Raw genomic sequence first — 7077 nt, forward strand, 5'->3', positions numbered from 1 at the left:
GTTCAAAAAATGAAATGGGGTTTAACTCCTACTGTTCTGCATCGACTGGGATAATATTGGTTTATATATAACATGTTTTACAGTGTATGTATTATGCTGTATATAACACACATTGCAGTGTAAATAACGTGATGTATATATAACATGTATTACGGTGTATAAAGCATGCTGAATCAAACCCGCATTACAGATTACGGTGTATATAAAATGAAATAAGATTGTTACATTAATTATCAAATAGCACGTTTTACAGTGTGTGTAATTATTACATAACATGTTTCAATCTATATAATTAGTTACATGACATATCTTATAGTGCAGATAATTATTAAATACCGTACGGTATGTAAATGTAACCTTTAACATAATGAGCATGTCCTAGCTATATTTTAATTAGCTCCATTTTCTCTTGGTTATGTATTTAATACTTATGATAATGACTAATCTAGGCCACAAACTCTTATGTCGAATTTGAAATACACAGGCATCTGTTACATGCACACCAATGCACCAATGTGCACACGGGTACTCAGTTTTCGTCCTATCCGAACGAATATACGTTGTCCCTTGCCAGACTCAAAGTGTATGTTAAGATTTCGTAAGGTGTATGATACTACATCGTAACTTGTATGCTACTATATCGCAAATTGTATGCTACTATATCGCAAATTGTATGCTACAATATCGTAAAGTATATGTTACGATATCGTAAAGTGTATGTGGCAATATCGTAAAGTGTATGTGGCGATATCGTAAAGTGTATGTTACGATATCATAAAGTGCATGCGTGTCATAACACAGCGTATGGCGCATGCCCGTCGTCATTAACCCAGTAAGTGCTGAAAAGTGGGACGCTAAACCTCATTTTATTTTATTTCTATCTCGATGTTTTTACCAAAAAAGTACGTAGCATGATTTCCCATCGCCAATCGGGCGGTACAAAAACCGAGGTCAACCCGATTAGGCAAACATACTATTGACAGGCAACATTACCTCTTAAACCTATTGTATGGCGCGTGCCCGAATGCGTCAATAAGTGTCATTTTACCAGTACAGATTTTCTTCCGCCATTTTCTGGAAGGCTCTGGCTATGCCTCGTTCTGAACTGGTAAGATGGCTCTTCAGATCTATTTTGTATTTATCGTTAAGGAATTCTATTATCAAACTTGAATCATTCACTTCTTCACCTTCGAACTCAATAAATGGAATTTTACCCTTTTTAGACCGCTTCCTTTCGTGAGAATTCTGGAAGAAAGAAAACACATTGGTTGTGTTGTACCATAAATAGAGGATTGCCCTTGTTACTAAAAATAGATGCATTCATACGCTTGAAGAATATAGTTCCAAAATGTCTGAATCCAAAACATAATATATAGAATACATCAAAACGAGAATGAAACAGTACAATCAAATTGTAGGTTAGGATTAGGGTAAGGGTTAGGGCTAGGTCCAGCGTTAGGGTTAGAGTTGGGATATGCGCTAACCCTGTTTACATTCCGTGACCTTTGACCAAACATAAATTTGGTCTATATGAAATTGATCTGACCTTAATGACAAATGTTCTCCAATATGACGTCACTCACCTTATATTCCATTTTAGCCATTCTGAAGAAGGTTTCCAGTTTAATAGCGAAAGGTGTAATACTCGGTGTAAACGGCCCCCGACCCATTTGTTGTAACACTATTGACGGTTGTCTGAAATCAAGAGTAGCGGTGAACGAGATTAAAATTTAGCATACTCTACATCTTGTACGACATCTAAATGCATATTATCACATGCTAATCACATGGATGTTCGTGCCATCTGGGCCCTGTTTCTCGAAATCTTAACTAAAGATAAAATCCAAATTTAAGTAGATACTTCAATTGTGATTGACTAAACACTAAAATCTCTCCAATGTTATCCAATCAAATTACTAAAATTTGGATTTTATCTTAGTTAAAATTTCGTGAAACAGGCCCCTGAACGACTAGACAGCTGCCCTTGTCAAGCCCTCCGTTCTACACCATTGGCAAGGGAAAACCACGTCGACCAGCAGGGAACTTTCTCAGCAGGGATATAACACGTGACCTCCAGGCTAGCGAGACAACGTCGACCCACGTATAGCCACCCAACTTAAAGATACATTATGGGAGATAAGATAAAGTTCTCGCTATAATAGTTAACCAGCGGCTGCCAGGCAGGATACGCCCACATTTTCGAGAGATGGATAGAAAACAAGCTAAAACGAAAGTGATTTTTCCTACAATCAAGGGGCATAATTCAGGAAATTACAATTCGATATGCGCAAATATCGAAAGGAACCAAGATCTTTGAGTTATAAACTTACATTTCAAGTTTCAACAAAATCGGATAAAAATTGTGACCTCTATAGGGTCCACAACCTTGATATACCATATTTTTACGCAATTTGAGAAAGAGGGGCGGCCATTTTGTCTGTCAGTTTTGGGCCGATTTTCACGAAATTCGAACTCCACTTTCCTTAGGGTTTAACGGTGATATAATAATATGTTTTTTTAAATCGGATAAAAATTATGACCTCTATAGGATCCACAAGCCAAAAAACGCGTTTTTGCGTACAATCAGGGGCCATAATTCAGGAAGTTACGGTCTGATATGCGCGAATATCGAAAGGAACCGGGATCGTTGGGTTATAAACTTACATTTCAAATTTCAAGGGTTCACAACCTTGATATACCATATTTTTACGCTATTTGAGAACGAACGGCGGACATTTTGTCTGTCAGTTTTGGGCCGATTTTCACGAAATTCGAACTCAATCGTCCTTAGGTTATGAAGTTATGGTCCGATAGATGCCAATATCGAAAGGAACCGAGATCTTAGGGTGATAAACCTATATTTCAAGTTTCATTGAAATCGAATAAAAATTGTGACCTGTAGACTGTTCACAAACAATTGTGGACGGACGTCCGGACGGACGGACAGGGGCGACGACAATATACGTCCACATGAAAATGTGGGCGTATAAAAACTAGATAGTGTAAAGGTAATTTGCTGAAAATTTCAGTCAAATTGATCCACTATGAGCCGGAACGAAGTGGGTGAAATTGTCGCATAGTCTCAGTCATCATTACTAAAATCATTAATATAAAAAGCATAGTCTCGATTATCCACTGTTTTGATTTAATTATCAGTGGCCGTTAAGCGGCATATAGGAATCTAATCCAGCCAACATCGAAGGCTAGCTTTGACATCGATAGTTTTTTATGGTCTGGATAAGTTAATTAATGTCTAATTGATAATTTAGATAACATTTCAGGCCTAAAGAAAGACTTGTAATAAGCAGATTTTGCTCTTGCATAATGCATGTTTAATGCTGCAAATATTTTATATGTAATTGGGTGCAGGGCTAAGTGAGAGGGATGCAAAGACGCCCTTTGCATCATGGTTTTGAGTTTTTGCGCCCCCTTACAAATGACAATAATCAATGGTTTCAATGCGGTTTACAACATTATAATCATAATCATAATGCTTAACCCGTGTCAAACATATACCGAGGGTCAGATATGCTACAAATCATCGACTCTAGCATGTTCCACACAGCTCAATATTAGTCTCCCCCTCTCTCTCTCTCTCTCTCTCTCTACATAAACCATAAATGCACAGTAGTCGCTCTCTTCGTTATTGTACCGTACGTTAGTGATGCATTCTACTTACTTATTATTGTCGGCCATTATTAATCTTTCTGTGTTCTAATTGACTTGTGATGTTCTAACTTCTATAGTATCAACACTTCATACAGACAACAGTTATAGTGCAAATAGATTAATGTTATACCAAGGCATATTATCATACATTCATCATCCACAATGACCTATATATTGACCCTTATATATAAACAGAATTTAAGCCATGTATACACCGTCTGAAAAAAATCGCACACGATTTTCCATTTACTAGACTTTGCTTGAGTTGGCATCAAGCTCTACAGTAGCGTATCCAGAGGGGGTCGGGGTCCAAGGTGTTCGGACACGCCCCTGCTGCCACAGAGCATATTTTGTCTGTCCTACATTCAAGGAAATAAAGTGGTAAAAACTATCGTGCGAAGCATTGCTGCCCTTATGACTATTATATGCAACAAAATGAGCAGAAATTTTGTCTCAAACTTCTGATTTGATCAAATTTGCGGGTATCTTTCTCCCCCCCCCCCGCCCCGACCTAACGCACAATTTGACGTTGGTTCCACCTTGGGCCGACTGCTGCCCAAATTCCAAACACGCCCCTGAGATATGTATGTGTGTGTGTGTGTGTGGGTGGGTGTGTGGGTGTGTGTGTGTGTATGTATGTGTAGGTGGTTGGTGGGGGGATTTGCTGTTTTTCGGGCAGGGTTAGGGTTAGGGGTTGAACAAGCGACCCTACTCCTTGTCACATATAACCGGGGAATCGAAACCAGGCCAGTTGACTCGATGACAGACCTTATGATACCGCGCACACGCTAACCATTCGGCAATTTAACCCCTCGCAGTGTTTCCCATGAATAGACCTAATACCGCTTAACACTGCTGTAATGGAGGCAAATTTCTGTTAAAGATTATGACTGGTCAATAGTCCGATTAACATCCAATAACTAACTGCGTACTAATATCATTCGGATTTAAACAGAGCTCCAAATAAGACCAAATATGTTTATATAACGTTACGTCATGACTCACGAAATTTATAAATATCCTGGAAAATACGAATCAATATACAAATTAATGTCAGATGCTATTATGAATAAAACATCGTGCATACAAATTAAATGTTCTTTTTTTATAAACAATATTTTTATTTAGGTGTTCTGAATGGTATAGGGGAACAGGCTTAGCCTATTTATGAATAGTCCCAAGACGGACTAAAAGTACTTTAAAATGTTAAAATTTTATTAAACCAGTGTGTTGAAATCAGTTTGTGTCGGCATACCTTTTATCTTTTCGTCGTTTACCGTGAAACAAAGAGTAGTGCAGCTTTACAGTTGTGCTAATATTTCTGGATTATATATATATATATATTGCTTAAAAACATGAATATATGTCAAATTACTTTATTCTGACTGTCTGAAGATTTAACAAGTCCTGGACTTTAACTTTTTTTTGTAAACAATATTTTTATTCAGGATGTCTGAAAGGGATTTTGGGGAACAGGCTTAGCCTATGTAAAACCCTTCATCCTAAATAACATATATACATAACATTGATACAAAAGATCAAAGGGTGCATATTATATAAATATAATAAAATGGATGAAAATGTACAGTATATATTGTAGTTTATAGTTATACATGCGCAAACATACAGAGTATTCTAGGTGGTTGGGGGGGGGGGGGGGTGAATGGCTGAATGGTTAGCGTGCGCGCTCTGTATCATAAAGTCTGTCATTGAGTCGACTGGCGTGGTTTCGAATCCCCGGTTGTACGTGGCAAGGAGAAGGGTCGCCTTTCCAACCTCGTGGGTTTTCTCCGGGTCCTTCCGCTGCTCAAGACCCCTACGCGCAAGCGAATTATAGAAAGAAAATTGAACCATGTGTTAGTCCCGAAATGACCTAGTTTGTGTCGAGTGGACGTTAAACCCCATTCCTCTCTCTCACATATATACATATATTCTACTAAACAGTATTGGAGAAAAAGCCAAGGTAGTGATCGGGATCTTCAAATATATGAATTATTAAATCGCGATGGTGTTCTAATCCAATCAATAGTCTAGATAGTGAATTATGGGCTTGTCGTGTGAACAAATACCTCATTATTTAGTTATATATCATTTAAAGCCCCTCCCCCCCCCCCCAAAAAAAAAAATAAAATAAAATAAATAAATACCGGTAAATAAAAAATAAATACCTGCAACAGGCAGCGCCAGCTCTTACATAAAGAGATGGCCGACCGTGCTATAATAGTTCCAAAGATGTGAAATAGATTGTTTATTATCGTATCCACGGTACTTGTTATTCGAAACTTAGCCTCGCTTCGCCGCCATTTTTCATTTAAATCATTAAATGGCGACCGTTTTTAAATCTCCGCCATCCGATAGACTAGGGTGTTGACTATAGGCTTGTCATGTGAATAAATGTCAAAAATAAAGACCTGGAATAGGCAGATTTAGCTCCTTTAAATGAAATGAAATGAAATGGGGTTTAACGTCTTGCTGTTCTGCTCCTATGCTGGGCTAATAAAGACGGGCATACGCCATACAGTGTGATATGAGGGAAATTTTGCCCGGGCAGCGGCACTATCGCCTACTTCTATATCGAATTCCAACTGCCAAGGGATCTTTTACGTGCATTCCAATGTATACACGGGACCTCGGTTTTTCGTCTCATCCGAAGGACTAGAGAGCTGTCCTTGTCAAGCTCTCTGTCCTGCATCTCTGACATGGGGGGGGGGGGGGGGAACCACGCCGGAAAATGTGGATGAACTTTCTCGGCCAATGCAGGGATCGAACACCCGACCTCCAGGCTAGCGAACCAGCGTCCTACCCACTTAGCCACGTGATCCCCACCTTTAAATGAAACAAAGTATTTATATACAAAGGATCAGGGTTGAGTTGTCATCTAGTTTAACATACATGTGTATCATGAATTACAAAATCCAGTTTAGGGGATAAAATTTTGGGGCGGCAATATCATAGTGAATTATTAATATAACCCCCTTTAAAGACGTGTACGGAGAGAGAGAGAGAGAGAGAGAGAGAGAGAGAGAGAGATTAGAACACCGTCGCCATTTAATAATTCATATATTTGAAGATCCCGATCACTACCTTTGGCTTTTTCCCCAATACTGTTTAGTAGAATAATATGAGAGGGAGAGAGAGAGAGAGAGAGAGAGAGAGAGAGAGAGAGAGGGTTGCGGTTTAACGCCCACTCGACACAAACTAGGTCATTTCAAGACTAACATATGGTTTAATTTTATTTCAATGATTCGCTTGCGTGTAGGGGACTTTAGCAGTGGGAGGAATCCGGAGGACCCGGAGAAATCCCAGGAGGATGGACAGGCGACCCGCTTTCATGGTTACCGTAACCTCTAGGTTTCTTGACAGTTATATTTCTTTTTACATATCCCATTAAACATACATTATGCAAGA

The sequence above is a fragment of the Patella vulgata genome, chromosome 1 (assembly GCF_932274485.2).
Source record: "Patella vulgata chromosome 1, xgPatVulg1.2, whole genome shotgun sequence".
Lineage (NCBI taxonomy): Eukaryota > Metazoa > Mollusca > Gastropoda > Patellidae > Patella > Patella vulgata.